The sequence below is a fragment of the Podarcis filfolensis genome (assembly GCF_964270895.1).
Source record: "Podarcis filfolensis genome assembly, chromosome: 17".
NCBI classification, from domain to species: Eukaryota; Metazoa; Chordata; class Lepidosauria; order Squamata; family Lacertidae; genus Podarcis; species Podarcis filfolensis.
The window spans coordinates 921,471-940,561 of NC_139621.1; the positions used below are offsets into that span (position 1 = coordinate 921,471).

At 46.4% G+C, this 19,091-nt stretch overlaps 2 protein-coding genes across 8 annotated transcripts in view; one reads left to right on the top strand and one right to left on the bottom strand.

Moving 5' to 3' along the window:
* The window catches only part of LOC310752274 (uncharacterized protein), a 311,176-nt gene that overhangs the window by 47,374 nt on the left and 244,711 nt on the right, over positions 1-19,091 (bottom strand). Inside the window, exon 6 of one of the 2 annotated variants that reach the window (XR_014542884.1) lies at positions 4,057-4,144. The exons of the other annotated variant lie outside the window; for it this stretch is intronic. The gene's annotated coding sequence lies outside the window, so the exon portion shown is untranslated. Of the gene's footprint in view, positions 1-4,056; positions 4,145-19,091 lie in introns of those variants that run through there. 2 annotated transcript variants of the gene reach the window in all.
* CDK16 (cyclin dependent kinase 16) overlaps positions 1-19,091 on the top strand; it is a 61,927-nt gene that overhangs the window by 15,273 nt on the left and 27,563 nt on the right. The gene's annotated exons all lie outside the window — the stretch shown is intronic.

Genomic DNA, 19,091 nt, shown 5'->3' on the forward strand with positions numbered 1-19,091 from the left:
TATCTGTACAGTTTTTGGTTGCCATCTGAACAAGTTTACCCATGATTATTCTCGAGAATTTAACATCACTTCGAATGGTTAATTCAGCAAATCCTTTCCCTCTTTGTTTTTATCTTAATTCTTTATCTTAACATATTATAACTTTATATTTTCATCTATTAACAATCCGTTTTTTACATATTCCTTTTTAACATTGTTGCTAAAACCGCTTCATTTCATCCCGACATCATTTTAACATTCATTAATTTTACAATGTTTCTGTAGATAGTCTTTAAATTTCTTCCAATCTTCTTCCACCGTCTCTTCTCCCTGGTCTCGGATTCTGCCAGTCATTTCTGCCAGTTCCATATAGTCTATCACTTTCATCCGCCATTCTTCCAGAGTGGGTAGATCTTGTGTCTTCCAGTACTTTGCAATGAGTATTCTTGCTGCTGTTGTAGCGTACATAAAGAAAGTTCTATCCTTCTTTAACACCAATTGGCCGACCATGCCCAGGAGGAAGGCCTCTGGTTTCTTCAAGAAGATATATTTAAATACCTTTTTCATTTCATTATATATCATCTCCCAGAAAGCCTTAATCCTTGGGCACGTCCACCAAAGGTGAAAGAATGTACCTTCAGTCTCTTTACATTTCCAACATTTATTATCGGGCAAATGATAGATTTTTGCAAGCTTGACTGGTGTCATGTACCACCTGTATATCATTTTCATAATATTCTCTCTTAGGGCATTACATGCCGTGAATTTCATACATGGAATACAAAAAAGGAGGTGTGAGGAGGTCAGGGAAACAAGTAAATGAAAGGCAAGACATTGAAAGATGGATCTATTTTTAATTGTTTCCTTTTTTTTCTATTCTGTATTTTGTATTTTTTGTTTTCTTTTTTCTATTTTCTTATCACCTTTGTAACTTCTTTTGAAACTTTAATAAAATATCATTTAAAAAAAAAAGAGAATTTAACATCACTAGCCGTGCCCCTAACAGAACCACAGGGCTTGGTCCCGGGTGGAGAGGCTAGGGCTCCTCGCCTTCTCTTCCGCACACAGCCGTTCACCCCAGTGTCCAGCCAGCGTTGGGCTGTGTGCCCGGGACTCTGCAGGGCTGCATCTCTGCCTCTTAGTTGGCCAAGTTATTCCCACGCATATTAATAGAAGGATGAGTCCCGTCCTTTGCGTGCCGCATGGAACCTCTCATTGCAGCAGGATTCTTTTCCTCCTTGCGACTGTTCCTTTAAGGCAAGGGTGGGGGCTGGAGGGGGGCCCTTTACTGGCAGCCAGGGCATTCCTGGGGATTCACCCTTGCTTGTCCATCAGCCCTGCCAGTAAGTGCATTTACTACCTCTGCCCTCTCAGCCGTCCTAGCTTTTAGTTAGAAGGCTATGAGAAGACCTGGCTTGCTGCTTGGGGTGCTGTGGTTTCTGTGCTTCAGCTGAGGGGTTTTGCCTGAGCTGGAGGTCCCTGAGCTGGGAGGTGACAGCAGTGACAAATCCATGTATGCCTGAATATGAAAGGATGGAACCTTGACTAATGGGAACCTGGGTCCTATACATAAAAAGTACAGAAAAGGCGTTTGTAGCAACTAAGTGAATTTGGTTCTTGGCTGGCTCGACTTTCTTTCGTGGTTCAAAGGAATGGGTGTGAAGGAAGCAAATGCCTCTCAGCGCTTGCATTGCGCACTGGGGTTGGGGGAAAGGACTCTGGCTCAGACCTGCTTGCAGAGCCATCATGGTTCAATCCCCATACACCATTTGAAGTAATAAATAGAGTGTCAAACCAAGCGTGTGCAGAGTGCCACAGCAACATAGCCCTGCTCCCAAGTCCGAGGGCATCATCTTCAGGCTGCTTTGAGGCCCAGCACCTCTTTTCAGTAGCTAACCTTTGGGGTGGCTGTGGGAAGGACTGAGAGTTCTTCCTCCTCCTACGTCCAGGCTTCACACTCTGAGTCTTTGTCCAGGCTTGGTCTGTAGCAGCTTTATCAGAACCAGGGTGAAACTGCTGTACCCACAGCAGTGCAGCAAAATCACATGATGCAACAGCAACACATTTGCATCAGTCTGAAGACTCCAATATTTTAAGAAAAATGTTACTGTGATTTTACAATATGAGTTTTAAGTCTTGGTTTTTGTAGTGGGATATATGCTTTTTTTGATCAAAATAAACTCAAAAGGGGCTTGAGAATTGTGTGCCCTAATAAGCCAGATCATGGCTGCATGGTTCTCATGATTAAAGGCTTGCATTCAGATCAGAATGTGGCAAGAAGGCCTATGGGAGAATAGTAGCTGTTGATGAGTTTTTGCTTCTGATGAGGACTAGTCAATTATTTGGCTATGTATTTCAAATCAATATTTGAACTCTGGTCCTGTGCATGTCTGCATAGCCTGGCTGGGGGCACAGCTCTTCTCTGCCCTCCCTTTCCTACTTTTCCTTTTCTAGGCCTTACTGCCTGATCTACCTCTCTCTAGGATTTGAGAAACTCAGAAGATGGCAGCCAGAGACACTTGGAAATGTCAGCCCAGTCTGCAGCAGCTGTGAAAAAGGCAAATTCCATGCTACAGATGATTAGTAAAGGGGCAGAAAATAAAACTCCCACTTCGGTAATGTCCCCATGCAAATCCATGTTGCAGCCACTCTTGGAATCCTGTATACAGTTCTGTTTCCCAGCTTGTAGCATTCTAAAGGATATTGCACACCTGGAAGAGATGCAGAAAACAAAATGAGTGTGCTAAACCATTTGGGGCTTTTTAGATAAGGAAAAGGGTGAGTAAGGAAGTACGTGTGGAGGCTTATAACATTGTGTATTGTATGGAAAAAGACATTTTCTCTATCTCTCCAAATACTAGCACTTGGGGTCCTCCAGTGAAATTGGGCAAGAGATTCAAGAGAGACAAAGTAAAATCTGTTTTTACTCAGTACAATACATAATTAAGATGTGGAATTTGCTGCCACATGATGTAGTGATGGCTTTAAAAGGGGATTAGGTGAATTCAAGGGGACGCCTTATCCTACCCCCAGGTTCTGGGGCAGAATAGCACAACGCCAGTTCCGAAGGAACAGCCGTGGTATTTTGCCTTCATGCTGTCTTGCAGGCTTCCCGGAGGAGTTGGGTTGGCCACTGGGGTAAATCAGATGCTGCCGACCTTTGGTCTGATCTGGCAGGGGCCCCTATTTGTCTGAGATATTAGGGCACCTCAGCCAATCGCCGTAAGCATCCTTTATCCTTGTCACAAAATTCCTTATCATGTTGGCAATACTGTTTCCATTTGCAACAACTGAGCTTTTTCTGGGGAGGAAGTTTTCTTATTCCACACACTACCTCGGTCTTATGGACCCCTTGCTTCCAGGCTGGACTGATTCAATGAAGTCACCCAATACAGGTATCTGTTAGGTTACCAACACCACCTTTGCTCCTACTGACTCAGGATCTGACAATTCATCATGAATGCCGAGATCCAGGAAATGTCACCCACGGTAAATAAACACAGTGCATGACTTACTGTGTCACTAAAAATGCTTAGGCTCAGATGTTTTTCCTCATGCTTTATTATTTTTTACATTCATATAATTATAGAGCTGGAAGGAACCCTGGAAGTCATCGAGTCCAACCGCCTGCAATGCAGGAATCTCAGCTAAAGCCTCCATGACAGATGGCCATCCCACCTCTGCTTAAGAACCTCCAGGGAAGGAGAGTCCACCACCTCTCATGGGAATCCACTGTCAAACGACTCTTACTCTTCTTTCTAATGTTTAGTCTGAACCGCCTTATAACTTGAAGCCATTGGCTCAAGTCCCACCCGCCAGAACAGGAGAAAAGAAGCATGCCCTTGAGATATTGGAATATGGCTGTCGTCTTCAGTCTCCTCTTTTCTGGGCTAAACATACCCAGCTCCTTCAAGCACTCCTCATAAGGCTTAGTTTTTAGATCCTTGAACATCCACCTAAACATTAGGAAGAACTTCCTGACAGTAAGAGCTGTTCGACAGTGGAATTTGCTGCCAAGGAGTGTGGTGGAGTCTCCTCCTTTGGAGGTCTTTAAGCAGAGGCTTGACAACCATATGTCAGGAGTGCTCTGATGGTGTTTCCTGCTTGGCAGGGGGTTGGACTCAATGGCCCTTGTGGTCTCTTCCAACTCTATGATTCTATGATTCTATGATTCTATGATTCTATGATTCTATGATTCTATGATCTTGGTCGCCCTCCTCTGCACATGTTCCAGCCTGTCCTTCTTAAACTGTGGTGCCCAGAACTGGACACTTGGCTCCATATGTGATCTGACCAATGCAGAAGGAATTACTTCCCTTGATCTGAACACTAGACTTATGTTGATGCAGTTAAGAATAGCATTACCTTTTTTTGTTGCTGTATCACACAGCTGACTCGTGTTAAGCTTGTGGTCCGCCAAGACCCCTAGATCCTTTTCACATGTACTGCTAGTAAGCCAGATGTCCCCTATCCTATATTTGTGCATCTGGTTCTTCCTGCCTAAGTGCAGAACCTGACATTGGTCCCTTTTGACATTCATTGTGTTAGTTTGAGCCCAGTGGCATTAGCTACCCCTCTCCATGTATTGTGGGAACACAGTGTCTTTGAGGGATGATTACAATCCAGCTGTAAAAAACTGTAGGTGTAGACTTTAACATGTTTGTATTCAGATTTCATTTTAAAACCAGGCTATTTTTAAAAAGTAATGCATACCACAGCTTTTTTTTAAATGAAAGAATTGGTTTTCATTTACCCTGCTCACTCCCACACTCCAAAGGTCCGCTTCACGCATTGCAGAAGAAGTGGGTGCTCTGGTAAAAGGCTTTCCATGTGCCAGTAGGTCCCCTGAGGTGATTTTCACTGCATCTGAATCACAGAAGTGTGCGGCAGGGAACTGGGACTAATGGTACTTCCCCCCTGTGCACATAGCGGGAGGAAAAAGTGGCGTAGCCATTGGCGGTGTCTGCTGTAAGGTGCAATGCAGCTCCTGTTGCCTATCGATATCTTTTACCTTTATTTCACCTCTAGGTTTCTGAGCCTTTAAATATTATTATTATTATTCCAAGAATGAAATGGTTTCTGTAGTGATAAATTACTGAAATATAGTACTATGCTAAGACTGTGCTGATCCTGGTTAATTTGCCCCAATCACAGTGTTCTATCTGATGGAAAAAATGGGGAAGTAGGTAGGGAGTGCATAATTCAAATTCTACATCAGACTGTTCTCCCCATGGCCCCACCAAGCTGCCAAAGACTGGTTTGGGGTTTCTGAAACTGATGATTGCAGTCAGGGCACACAGAGACAAGCATTTCCTCTGCCAAGCAATGCCTAAGGCTGCCAGTTGGTGCTCATTTTCTCTGGTAGTGGAAGATGGACCTTGATGTCCAACTGTGCCTCTGAAGATTTGGCCTTGTTTCAGGCTCCTGGGGAAAAGAGAAATCAACCTGCTTTCTCTTGTCAGGTTGTTCTCTGTTTAAAGCAACCCTGGCAGAAGCTTGTCCAACCTTCTCCTGAATAACTCCAAGCGGGGCAGTTCTAGAACCTTCCTTGGCAGCTCTGTCCACTAAGGAGCTCCCCCAGTTTTCAGTCTAGGGATGCAGCCTTGCAGTTTGTGAAGTGTAAACTATAGAATCATAGAATCATAGAGTTGGAAGAGACCACAAGGGCCATCGAGTCCAAGCAGGAAACTGCCAAGCAGGAAACACCATCAGAGCACTCCTGACATATGGTTGTCAAGCCTCTGCTTAAAGACCTCCAAAGAAGGAGACTCCACCACACTCCTTGGCAGCAAATTCCACTGTCGAACAGCTCTTACTGTCAGGAAGTTCTTCCTAATGTTTAGGTGGAATCTTCTTTCTTGTAGTTTGGATCCATTGCTCCGTGTCCGCTTCTCTGGAGCAGCAGAAAACAACCTTTCTCCCTCCTCTATGTGACATCCTTTTATATATTTGAACATGGCTATCATATCACCCCTTAACCTCCTCTTCTCCAGGCTAAACATGCCCAGCTCCCTTAGCCGTTCCTCATAAGGCATGGTTTCCAGGCCTTTGACCATTTTGGTTGCCCTCCTCTGGACACGTTCCAGTTTGTCAGTGTCCTTCTTGAACTGTGGTGCCCAGAACTGGACACAGTACTCCAGGTGAGGTCTGACCAGAGCAGAATACAGTGGCACTATTACTTCCCTTGATCTAGATGCTATACTCCTATTGATGCAGCCCAGAATTGCATTGGCTTTTTTAGCTGCCGCGTCACACTGTTGGCTCATGTCAAGTTTGTGGTCAACCAAGACTCCTAGATCCTTTTCACATGTACTGCTCTCAAGCCAAGTGTCACCCATCTTGTATTTGTGCCTCTCATTTTTTTTGCCCAAGTGCAATACTTTACATTTCTCCCTGTTAAAATTCATCTTGTTTGTTTTGGCCCAGTTCTCTAATCTGTCAAGGTCGTTTTGAAGTGTGATCCTGTCCTCTGGGGTGTTAGCCACCCCTCCCAGTTTGGTGTCATCTGCAAATTTGATCAGGATGCCCTTGAGTCCATCATCCAAGTCGTTGATAAAGATGTTGAATAAGACCGGGCCCAAGACAGAACCCTGTGGCACCCCACTAGTCACTCTTCTCCAGGATGAAGAGGAACCATTGATGAGCACCCTTTGGGTTCGGTCAGTCAGCCAGTTACAAATCCACTGAGTGGTAGCATAGTCAAGACCGCAATGTTTTCTGTCCTATGTTTTCTGTCCTTTTGTCAGCGAACAGTAGGAATGACTTGTCCTCCTTTTTGACACCAGAAGTGCCATTTAGGGAGGGGTGGCAGAGGACAGTTCCCTCCACCTTGTGTTTCAAACCTTGTGTGATGGTTCATCAGGAGTATTTAAGTCTGTGACCGTATCACTCATTCTACACACTGAGTGATGGTGCTCTTAAGAATTAAATAGGTGTGTGCATGGCATTCTATATTTACTCGTGCAAAAGATACAAATCCCATTCATAAGGAAACTTAGGACTGACCTCTTTTGAAAACACTGTTGAAGTTATGCTGTGTAAAAAGACCACGCTCGTACAATGCACTGCTGGAGCTTCTTTTTCCGTTTAATCTTGAATATATCTAAGCATGAGCCTTTCTGCCTTGCTCTGAATCTCATACTTCACCCCCAGAAAAACAAAACAAAACTTACCTTTTAAATACATAAGAAATGCCACCGTGTTTCCCCCCACTGGGCATTTGAGCTGAACATCCCCAGTTCCTTTGCCTGGCCGTAGAATTTGCCTTCTGCCCCCTCTCTGTACAGCACTTATTTATACATTTCTGTGCCACTCTTCCCCATCCAGCTGCAGGGCAGTGTCCAACAGGTGTAGCCAATATATGGCGGCCTCCATGTGTGGTGTCCTACTGCCCTGTCATCCCTGATACTTGGTGCTGATGGGAGTTGCCAACCAGCAGCAACAGCGAAAGAGCACCAAGTTGGGGAAGGCTGACTTGCACTCTGCAAACTCTTTCAGGGCAGCATCTCTCAGCTCTTCTGGAACTTATTGAAAGCAGAGCAAGCTGCAAAAGGGAGACAGAACCAGTGGCCGCCTGTTGCAGCTGATTCACTCTTGGGTTTTTGATTTTCTCCTTGCCTGCCCCTCTGCTCTACTGTGTATCATATGGAGGTCATATGTACAAAGTAGTCAGCGTCAGGTGAGACAAATGTGCTCAAAGGTAAGTTAGGAACTTGCTGTTCAGGACAATAAGTTGGCTCTCCTAGTAACTTGACGTCTACAACAGGAAAGTGAGCTTGGGTGGAATTCAACGTCCTGCTCTTCCTACCATTCTGTCTGTTTAGGCATTTCTGCTTGCCAGATGGAAGGACCCCTTGTGCCCTGTTCTGAGCGGTCTCCCAGCCCCAGGAACCCCATGTTGAAGGGGGGAGGAGGGAGGCCGGCTGCGCAAGTGGAAGTCCTGCCCTTTCCATTAACAAAGCCTGGAAGGGGATTCCTAATTAGGGAGACCATATGGGGATTGTTCTGAGACATATTGGGGTGTGTGTGGACCATATGTAGAGCAAGCATGAGCCTTCTTACCCTTGATGATAACATGAGGATGTAGAGCCTCAAGCTCAAGACAGCCTTCTCTTCTTTTTGCCTCCTTAATGAGTCAGTCCTTTTGACTGATGGTGCTGCCCATATTTGCGTCAACAACCTTCTTCTGTGTGCTTTATTTGGAAGCTGCTATTTTAGAAAGATTTTGAGGAACATTTGGTAAGCAGTGGTTCTCTGACAGGCAGGGAGAAATGCATCGGAAGTCCTGTGTAGATGTTGCAGTTTCTCAGAGAGCAGAGAAGGTCACGCACAGTAAAGGCAGAAGGTTTGGCTCCCTGCAAATGTCAGCTTTCATTTTTTAAAAAAACCCTCAAGTTTCTAGCCGCAGTCCTGCTCCAAAATGTGTGGTCAGTTCCTGCTGAAATCTCAGAAGCCAGAAAGGAAGCCAAACAATATTTTCAGGGGTTTGGAACTTCAGTGACCTGGATTGTTGCTTGTTGCTCGTGGCAAGTGAAAAAAACAAAATGAATTTTACAGAGTGGAGCAGGACTTTCTACTAGCTACTCAATGCTGGTAGTCAAAAACCTTCTACATGTCTAATCCGAGGCAGCAGACCTGCTCAAAACACAATGGGGACAAACTAGCAATTTTTAAAAATCTCTGCCATTGCTCATCCCCCACCATTCAGCAGCACAGAATTGGTTCCGTGGGATATAAACATAAGGAGAAAATGAAATGAATATATCTCTCAGCAGAAAGAAACTGAGCAGTCTTTTCCATGCACCCCCCTTAATGGTCTTCCACAGGCCCAGCAATGCTGAGCAAAGCCCCCCCCCCAAGGATTTCACAGATACTGTACTACAAACTTTTAACACTTGCTTGCATGCAGCTTCCTCCTGAGAAGCACCCCAGGGTGGCATCAGGACTAAACTGCAAGACCGTGAAGTGATGACTTAAAAAAAATATTAGGCCCTTATCTGCCTGACAGGATGAAATTGTTGGCAGTAGAACTAAAGGGCCATTTCTCCACGTAGGGGAGTATTCAAAAATGGATTTCCGTACTGGCTGTCTAACTATGTTGTGCTGCATATCTAAATTCAGTCACAGATGGCTTTAAAAAATAGATTAGTCAAATTCATAGCAAAGGATCAGCTGTGATAGTGAAATTGAACCTCTGTAGAAGGCAGTATATTGCTGAGCAGCAGATATTGAGACGTAGTGGAGGGGGCAGTCATAACCTTTGTGCCTCATCTTGCATCTGGATGATCTTGTTCAGGACAGATTGCTGAATTAGACAGACCTTGCTTTGATTCAGCAAGGCATTAATTAGATTTGTATATCTGCAAAATCTGTTGAAATGAAGGAATTTTTTTTTTTAACCAGTTTTGGTTCTTTCATTGTGTGGAATTTAATTTCACCACCATGGGGTGCCAACCCTAACCTTTTGGATACAGCTATTTCAAACTAGAAGCAGAACTTCAGATTCCTGGAGGATGCAAACACAGCTGAGTGCACACTCTGGCAGACAAGTCCTGTCCCTGTTTAACTCCTTTAGACTAAAGTCTCTCCATCAAAGGGTCAAGGCTCAGAAGACGGGCAGGAGACCAGAACTGTTAGTTGGATAACAGAGGGAAGGGATTCTCTGATCTGGGGAGAGGACTTCCCATACTTTTCTCTTAATGAGAGTCAGTGCCTGGAGTGTGGACGGTGGAAGGAAGCACTGCAACCCCAAGGATATATTTGGCCTCATGTGTAGCTACCGGTTGCTGATTTCTCGGGCCCAGCTTAGAGAAGATTAGGTATAAATAGGAAGTTTACTGGGCCAGGACTGGGAGCGTCTGCTCAAGTGGGGTGGGGTGGTGGAACCAGCATGACCCATGCCTGCACTGCAGATGCAGAACATCTTGGAATGTTTTTGTGTGCATTTTGAAGTTTTGCTTTTTCTCCGTGTTGAATTAGGGTGTCAGGGAAGCAAAAACATTTCTAGGTACCAGCCTAAAGTTGTTGCATGACAGAGCAATTGGAGAATCCCAAGTGTTTGGTGAAGCTAAATATTGGAAACATTTGTCCTTAGTTGCACTGCCCATGTGCTCTTCTGATTTGGTCAGGCTGTATGGAGTGATGTATCAATGCTAGATGTGGACTGACCCCAGTGGGAATCAGCCAGAAGCAGGTCTCAAGTTCAGATGCCCTCCAGTGTCCTCCAGATGCTGTAATCCAGCAGCACTCAGAGAGCATCTGGTTGGTTACCTGGGCCCCACAGCAAAGACTGGAGCTGGAGCAAGAGTGAGAGCCGCCTGGCTCACCTGTGGCTCCAAGATGCCTTTTCCACATGCTCCAGAGCCGCACTCTTTTCCGCTGTTCTGCCATGATGCAGCCTTCTTTGCCCACAAGGAGTAGTCATGCTGAATCATGTTTGGGATTCATGTCCATGTGTGATTTGAGGAGTAGAGTTGTTTGCAACAAGGTTATTTGCCCTTCTTTAAACTGTCTTGGTTCATAAGTAGAGTCAGACAATTATTTCATTACTAAATAATTGTCCTGTTTATAAACTGAGCCAGTTCATAGTATAATTTATTCATTACATTTGTATCCCAGCCTGGCTTTCTAGTACTTGCAAGGACATATACTATGCCCTTTTAAAATGTGACTCTTTTTTGGGGGGGGATATTATTGGGTTGTTGTTTTTATTTTGATTATATATATTGCGATTTTTATGTTGATCTTTTCTGTGAACCAGCTTGAGACCTTCGGGTATAGGACGGTATATAAATTCACTAAATAATAATAAATAATAAAATAAAACTGTCTTCACAAGAAAAACCCCAAGAGTTCTGTGGCTGAACAGGAATTTGAACCCAGGTTGTCCAAGGCCAGATCCAGCCTTGTCCAGTTCTGAAATGCTTTGTTCACAGGACTCTGAAAATTTTGCCTAAAAGTTCTCTGGTTTTGTGTGTGCGAGCAAGAGGGCTAGAAGCTTGCTTTTAATGAAAAGAAAGCTGAAATTATGGAAATGCTGTTTTCTATGGGCTTCCCAGGCTTGGAGCTGTATGTGCATTTTTACCCTTTTGCTGCTGTGAGGGTGCTAGCACAGTAGTTTCATATTCCATGTGGGTGGAAGGTTGATCAGTGTCAGGATGATATGTGGGTGCTTGCCGAGATAACAGCCCGCGATCCCAGCCAGTCTTTACAAGATTTATTAAGTCCCAAACTATGCACAGTACGGAGCTCTTAAAAGCATGTCTGCCTCAGTCGCTTTCAGTTGCCGGAAGTGGCTCGCGCCTGTTCCCCTTCCAGCAGAGAAACTCCCTGAGCCCCGCCCCCTTTCCTCCTCTCCTTACGTGAAAACCTAAGCATCAGAGGCCTTTGGATCTCATTTTCTGTGTTTCCTGACAGCCCCTCCTCCTCTCCCTCAAGTGCAGGTGCTCATCAAAGGAGGCGGCTCTCTGTACATTCCGGTCTCTCCCCCCTGCTCTGCCAACCGATCCCTGACAATCAGGGTCTCCTGGTGGATCTTTGGGCAATTTGTCTAACTCTAGTAATATCAACATCCTCCCTGCTGCAAAAGGCTGCTGAAAATAATAAAAGTTCAGGGGAAACCAGGAGCAGATTTTTCTGTTTCTGATCGTGAAAACAAATTACTGGGCCAAGGTGCCTTCAGAATTGCTCTCTTCCTGAGTTCTAAGTGTATGTCTGCCCTAAGCCATTGTTTGGCATTTGGCTCCTCTTGGTGGAACTTTGAGTCTTTGGGGTGTAGAAGCAGATCCCACCAGCTTGAACTCTGCCGACCCCTAGATGAAGGACAGCCTTGCTGCAAGTGAGTGCTGAAGGAGATCTGTTTCTTTTTCAAAAAACCAAAAGACTGCAGCAAGGGGAGATCTTATGAGAGACAGGGAGACTAGGAGGAAACATTTTAAGAGAGTGGAAGAGTTTGTGTGGCTTGATGGCAGTACAACTGGAAGAGCAGATACCCCAGATAGCACTACAACGGGGCATAAAGCCAGAAGAGATAATATAGGGTAAGGTAAAATAATTTAGATGATCCGGATGCAAATGTCTGTGCCAGATGCCTGCTCCTAGCAGCCGCCTTGCAGGGCATCTTATAGATCAGGGCTAGGCATCCCAGCACAGGAATGTATGGGTTAGGACTGGTGAAGAAGTGGGGAGATGGGGGTGGGGCCTTATTGATCACTGTCTGATGTGGGGCAGAAGGGGACCCTAAAGTAGCCAGGCTCATTTGTCTGACAGCACAGTCCTCACCAAGGCTTCTCAGAAGTAAGTCCTATTGATTTCAGCAGGGCCTAGGATTGCAGCCACTGTTGGGGAAGGGCCAGAGCTCAGTGGCAGAGAAGCCGCTTTGAATCTACAAAGTCCCGTCAATCCCATGCATTTCCTGGTAGGGGCTGTGAAAGGCCCCTGCCTGTGACCCAGGAGAGCCACTGCCAGGCACTGCAGACCAGGGGTGGCAAAGCTGTGACCTTTGGATGTTGGTTGGACTCGACTCCCACCCCCCTTGACCATTGTCCCTCCTGGCTGGGGCTGATGGGAGTTGGAGTCCAATTGTTCTGCGACGCTCTGACTCTGCATGAAGCACGTGCTCTCGAGGCGCATTGCTCTCCGCTTCCTATGATTGCCACTGGGGGCCACGGGGGCTCCCCCCACCCCCTGTCCCAGTCCTCTTTAACGCAGAGTGACAGACCAGCCCGCATCCACCGCTTGCTGCCTCCTTCATGGCCCTGGGCGCCCAGCTTGTCACATCGCGCTGGCTCGGCCGTGCCGGCCTGGCAGAGAGGGAGCCCAGGGCGGCTTAGTGGGGGGGGGGGGTTAAGACGCAGCAGATACCACCAGCCCTTCATACCCTCGACCTCTGGTGGAAGGTGTGTTGCCGGTAGAGGGAGGGAATGAGCGCTGATCCTGGTTTCAAGGTTCCATCGTGTTCTGCCAGCCTCACCGCCATCGTTTTAAACGTCAAGGATATGCATTAATAATAATAATAATAATAATAATAATAAATTTTTATTTATATCCCGCCCTCCACAGCCAAAGCCGGGCTCAGGGCGGCTAACAACAATAAAGGTTAGAGGTTGGAAAAATGTAATCGACCACAGTACACACATAATGTTTGTGCCATTTGTCTTGAAGGCTGGACAATATCCATAGCTTCTGTCCTTGAAATTCAATCAATCCATTCAAATTATACTCAGAGGAGGGCAGTACATTGCTAAGGTTTCAGAACAAAAAAGCCATGCTTTTGTCTTGATCAGCATCAAAAACACAGCCGTGGAAGGACGCACACATTGCATTGCATTTCTTTTCATTTCTTTTAGTGTCTATTTTGTTAAGCTGCCTTGTGAGACCTTTGTCCTAAAAGGCAGAACATAAGTATTTAAAATAAATAAGATGTTTATATTGTTAGCAGTGTTTGTGTATGTGTGTGTGTGTGTGTCTACGTCTACTCAGCAGAAAGGCAGAAGGATTTATTTATCAAAAGTATTTATATACAGCTTATTCATTAAGAAAACTAGAGCAGTTTACAACAATTGTACATAAAAAAATCAGAAATCAGTGTTGTGGAAAGGTCTGTTCTTAGTTTCCTGCATAAGCCTGATGGAATGGAAAAGTTTCCAGCAGGTTTTAGTAGTCAGAAATATGCTAAATACCACTATGAATAGCCATTTGACAGAAAGCCAAAGAGGAACAGAGAGGGAACCATGGATATTCCAAGACCAACTTGTTTCTCACTTCCCTTGTATTCCAACTTGAATTTTTCTCTCTTTTGTACTTAAACTTGTTGACTTTTGTCTGCATAGCATTGTATTCTTCCCATTCTTGCTTTATTGTACATTGCTTTTTAGACTGCATTTTTAATGCTTGTGAATGGCCTAACAGTTATTGGTGGTATATATGAGAGACACTTGGGGCTAACTCTATGGAAAAGCAAAAGTGTCAGGATATTTCTGCACAAAATAGAAATGCTAAATTTGGTGCTCACATAAGAAGACAATCTTCTTATTTGTAGGGGGAAACATCCTGGAAGTGGGCCATTTTTTTCTGCTTTGCCAGTGGAGCATACACCATAGCCACGGAGGCTCAGTCTGGAAGTAGACAATGCAAAAAACAGGGTAAAGCTGTCAGGTATATATCCCTGGAAATTGTGCCATTGGCCACCAGTCGCGAACTCTGCTTGTGACCACATGTTGACCCCACACCAAGGTGGCAAATGAACTCCCAGTGCTGGGAACATCCCCCTAGTGCACACCCTTGCATCAGCGTGCGCGCGTACACACACACACACACACACACACACACACACAATGTGATTCCCAAGGCCCTCTGCTCCATCAGCCCCAGCGGCACAACCAGCACTGGGACCTTCAGAGGTCCTGTGCCAGAGAATGTCAGACGTTGCCTCTGATGTCCTAAGTTAGTCTTTGCAACCATTTGGAGCTATGTCTTTCACAACAGGCTGGAATAGGTGCTGATGTTTATCTCCTTGCTGCCAAAACTTTCACCTGCTGATGTCTGCTCATCAGACTGCAGTTTAAGGAGTAAAAGCAGGCCTCTCTTTTTCAGTCAGTAAACAACATGGGCTGGAGTGCAGTTAATAAACCATGGGCACTATTCAACTACCATTTTTCTCTGGCAGAAGAGGATTCTCTCCCTCCATCTGTGCATGCCCTGTACCATACCCAAACCTGCTCTGGAAGGTTGAGGGGACCTCCAGAACAGATGGGGCAGGGGAAGGAGAGAGGGAGAATATTGTGTTTCTCACCATCTTCTTAGCACTATATTGAATGCAGCCCCTCTCATTTTTTTGTGGCGCTGTGGGTTAAACCACAGAGCCTAGGGCTTGCCAAGCAGAAGGTTGGCGGTTCGACTCCCCGCGACGGGGTGAGCTCTCGTTGCTTGGTCCCTGCTCCTGCCCACCTAGCAGTTCAAAAGCACGTCAAGGTACCGCTCCAGCAGGAAGGTAAACGGCATTTCCGTTCGCTGCTCCAGTTCACCAGAAGTGGCTTAGTCATGCTGGGCACATGACCCGGAAGCTGTACGCCGGCTCCCTCGGCCAATAAAGCGAGATGAGCGCCAGAACCCCAGAGCCGTCCGTGACTGGACCTAACAGTCAGGGGTCCCTTTACCTTTAACAACTACAAGGCTGTTGAATTCCTCACTAACCGCAATACAGTCATACCTTGGGTTGAAGTAGCTTCGGGTTAAGCATTTTTGGGTTGTGCCCCGCGGCGACCCGGAAGTAACGGAGCGCGTTACTTCCGGGTTTTGCTGCTTGCGCATGCGCAGACGCTCAAAATGACATCACGCGCATGTGCGGAAGTGGCGAAACGCGACCTGTGCAGATGCGCAGTCATGTCCTACATTCTACTCAGGATGCGAACAGGGCTCCGGAACAGTTCCCGTTCGCATCCAGAGGTGCCACTGTAGCTGAATAATGGGCTGTTTTGGACTGGGGGAGGCTCACAGCCAGGTTGTCAACATCTGCTGTTGCAAGGACAGTAAGTGCATGTGGTTTCTTTTATTGATATTGACAGTAGCAATTTGAGTCCCTAGTGAATGAACCATGTCCATAATGACGGCCATTGTCCAGTGTTAGAAACTGAGATATGGAAGCTTGGAGCTAAATGGCACTGTTATAAGAAAAAACTGCTCCCAAGAGCCCGTAGAGAGTCCTTATGTCGGTTCTCTATCGGTAGAAGAAAATAACAAAGGCCAGCCAGAGAATATTGAGAAGCAAAGCGACAAGTAAGCCTGATCTTTATTAAACTGTTGCAATAGGGTGCTCAGACCCCCAAGCAGGAGGGAGGAGAAACCCAGAACATTGGTGTGCAAGCCCTTATATAGATTTTGAAATTGCTCACCATGTAGCCCAAGACCACCCCCCAAAACATCATACATACATCACAGAAGGAGGCGGTCAGCAGCAGAGGAGGTGGTCTACAACAGAAATCCTGTTTGCCAGGGTACCTGATAATGGTCACTGATTGCATTACCTGGGCAGTCTGGCCATTCTTTTGTGTAAATACTCAGTTCCTGAATCCAGGTCACAGGCTCACCCATTTCATACACAAATACGCCCTTAAGACAGGATTTGTGAGCAAACAGACAATGGGGAGGTTTTCCCATTTCCTTCCTCTTTGCAGATAAACATTTGAGGTCAATTTGGGAGAGTCAAAATGGTTTCAGGACTATTTTCCTGTACTGTTTCAGACATGTGGTTTATATATTTATGTATGTGTTTGCCTAGTACATTTATGAACATTTATTTTATATAGATTCCGTCAGGCCTTGCGGGACCTTGCTCCCCCTGGCGACTCATTGACTGAGCTTGTTGAGGGCTGGAATACCCAGCTCCTAGCAGCCATCGATGAGATCGCACCTAGGCACCCTCTGCGACCCCTTAGAAACTGGGCTCCCTGGTTTATAATTAGGTCTTTAACGTCCCTTGAAGGACAGCCAAATTTAAATAACAATTTGACACACAGCTGTGAGGCATTTGCGAGCTTTTTTGCGGAGAAGGTCCTGTTGCTCCGCCATGACCTCCCTGCCAATTTGGATACAAGAAATGAACTGGAGGCCCCTCGACTGTCCTCGGGTCCAGTATTGGACCACTTTGACCGGATATCCCCAGCCGATGTGGACAGACTCCTCCGAGCTGGAAAGCCCACCACCTGTCCTCTTGACCCATGCCCGTCTTGGCTGATTAGAGCGTGTCCAGACGAGGTGCGGGCCCCCCTGGGTGATATCATCAATTTGTCCCTTGGCACCGGGATATTCCCAGGGGAACTGAAGGAGGCAGTGGTGCGTCCGCTCTTAAAGAAAACATCATTAGATCCCTTAGATCTATCCAATTACCACCCGGTTTTGAATCTTCCATTCCTGGGTAAGGTGATTGAGAGAGCAGTTGCTGAACAGCTTGGTAGGTTTCTGGATGAAACATCGGCTCTCGATCCATTCCAGTCCGGCTCCCACGCTGGTCATGGGACCGAGACGGCTCTGGTCGCCCTAACAGATGATCTCCGCAGGCAGCTGGATCGAGGCGGGTCGGGGCTGCTGATTCTTCTAGACCTGTCAGCAGCCTTTGACATGGTCGATCACGAACTCCTGGACCACCGCCTTGCCGACGTGGGGATCCAGGGCACAGTCCTTCAATGGCTGCGCTCGTTTCTCTCTGGGTGGGGACAGAGGGTGGCGCTTGGGGGGGAATTGTCATCGCGACACTCCTTGGTGTGTGGAGTGCCTCAGGGTGCGATTCTCTCCCCGATGCTTTTTAACATCTTTATGCGCCCCCTTGCCCAGCTTGTCCGGAGTTTTGGGCTGGGTTGCCATCAGTATGCCGATGACACCCAACTCTATCTGTTGATGGATGGCCATCCTGACTCGGCCCCAGACACACTGACCAGATGTCTGGAAGCTGTGGCTGGATGGTTACGTGGGAGCCGGTTGAAGTTAAATCCTTCGAAGACAGAGGTCCTCTGGCTGGGACGGAGCGATATGGGATTGAGGGGGCAACTCCCATCTCTTGCGGGGGTGCAATTAGTGCCAGCATCGTCCGTTAAGAGTTTGGGTGTAATCTTCGATACCTCCCTATGGAGGCGCAGATTACAGCTATAACAAAGGCGGCATTTTTTCATCTCCGCCAAGCTAAGCAGTTGGCTCCTTATTTCTCTTGCCCTGACCTAGCCACTGTGATCCACGCGACGGTCACCTCCAGACTGGATTATTGTAACTCGCTCTACGTGGGGCTGCCCTTGAGACTGACCCAGAAACTCCAGCGGGTGCAGAATGCCGCGGTGAGACTCCTTATGGGGTCTTTGCTGCGAGATCATATTCATCCGGTACTATACCAGCTGCAGTGGCTCCCGGTGGAGTACAGGATCAGGTTTAAGGTGCTGGTTTTAACCTTTAAAGCCCTATACAGCCTAGGACCCTCATACCTACGGGACTGCCTCTCCTGGTATGTCCCACAGAGAAATTTACGGTCTGCAAATAAAAACACCCTGAAGATCCCAGGCTACAGAGAGGTTAGGCTGGCCTCAACTAGAGCCAGGGCTTTCTCGGCCGCGGCTCCAATCTGGTGGAACGCTCTGTCACAAGAGACTAGGGCCCTGCGGGACCTGACATCTTTCCGCAGGGCCTGCAAGACAGAGCTGTTCCACCAGGCCTTTGGTCAGGGCGCAGCCTGACCCCCTCCTCTGGCAATCTGCACAGAATTTTGCTTAATGGTTGCCATCAATTTGATTTTAATTTGATTTTAATTAATTTTATAATGAATGTTTTTAGAATGTTGGATTATTTTGATTGTTGTTAGCCGCCCTGAGCCCAGCTTCGGCTGGGGAGGGCGGGATATAAATAAAATTATTATTATTATTATTATTATTATTATTATTATTATTATCTTAGACCTTATAATTCTCATAACAGCACCTTAAATTGATATAATGGGCGCAACAACAGAATGTCTAGGCACACTTTTAACTGCAGCTAAAATCTTATGTTCATTTTTCACATGGTCTGGTCCTTCCCCTTCCCACCCCCCTGATATTCTTAAGAGGGTCTCTTCTCCAGTCTTCAGAGAGTGGCCGGAAGTGGGAAGGCAGAAAAAGGTCCTCCTTTCCTTCCACTCTGCAGTTTTAATCTGAAATGTTAGGCACAGTACTTTGTCCAGAGCTCAGAAACCGCTCACGCTAATGAAATTCCTAGTAGCAAAATGTGCCCAGACCAAGGGGAGTTTCACACACTGCTGGCGTCTCATAATAGTTCTGGTCATTCAGAATAACTGCAGTCTGGATCCAAGACTTCCCAGTGCTGCAGGGTTGGTTGAAATTGTCACAGCTGCTGGTGAGCCTCTGACTTGCACCTATCTCAGTTGTGTCCATGTGTCTTACAGTTGAAGAACCTGACCCCAAGCAGACCATCACCTGTGTTTTTCTTAAGCTGCCTTTGGATTCCATCTGTCAACTGAATACCCAGACTGGGCGGTTTCCTCGCACACTCTCCGGCTCCTGGGGCTATATTTAACCCCACCATTCATTACGGAAAGGCTCAAGAGGCAGATGAAAGCAAGAATACCCAAAAATACA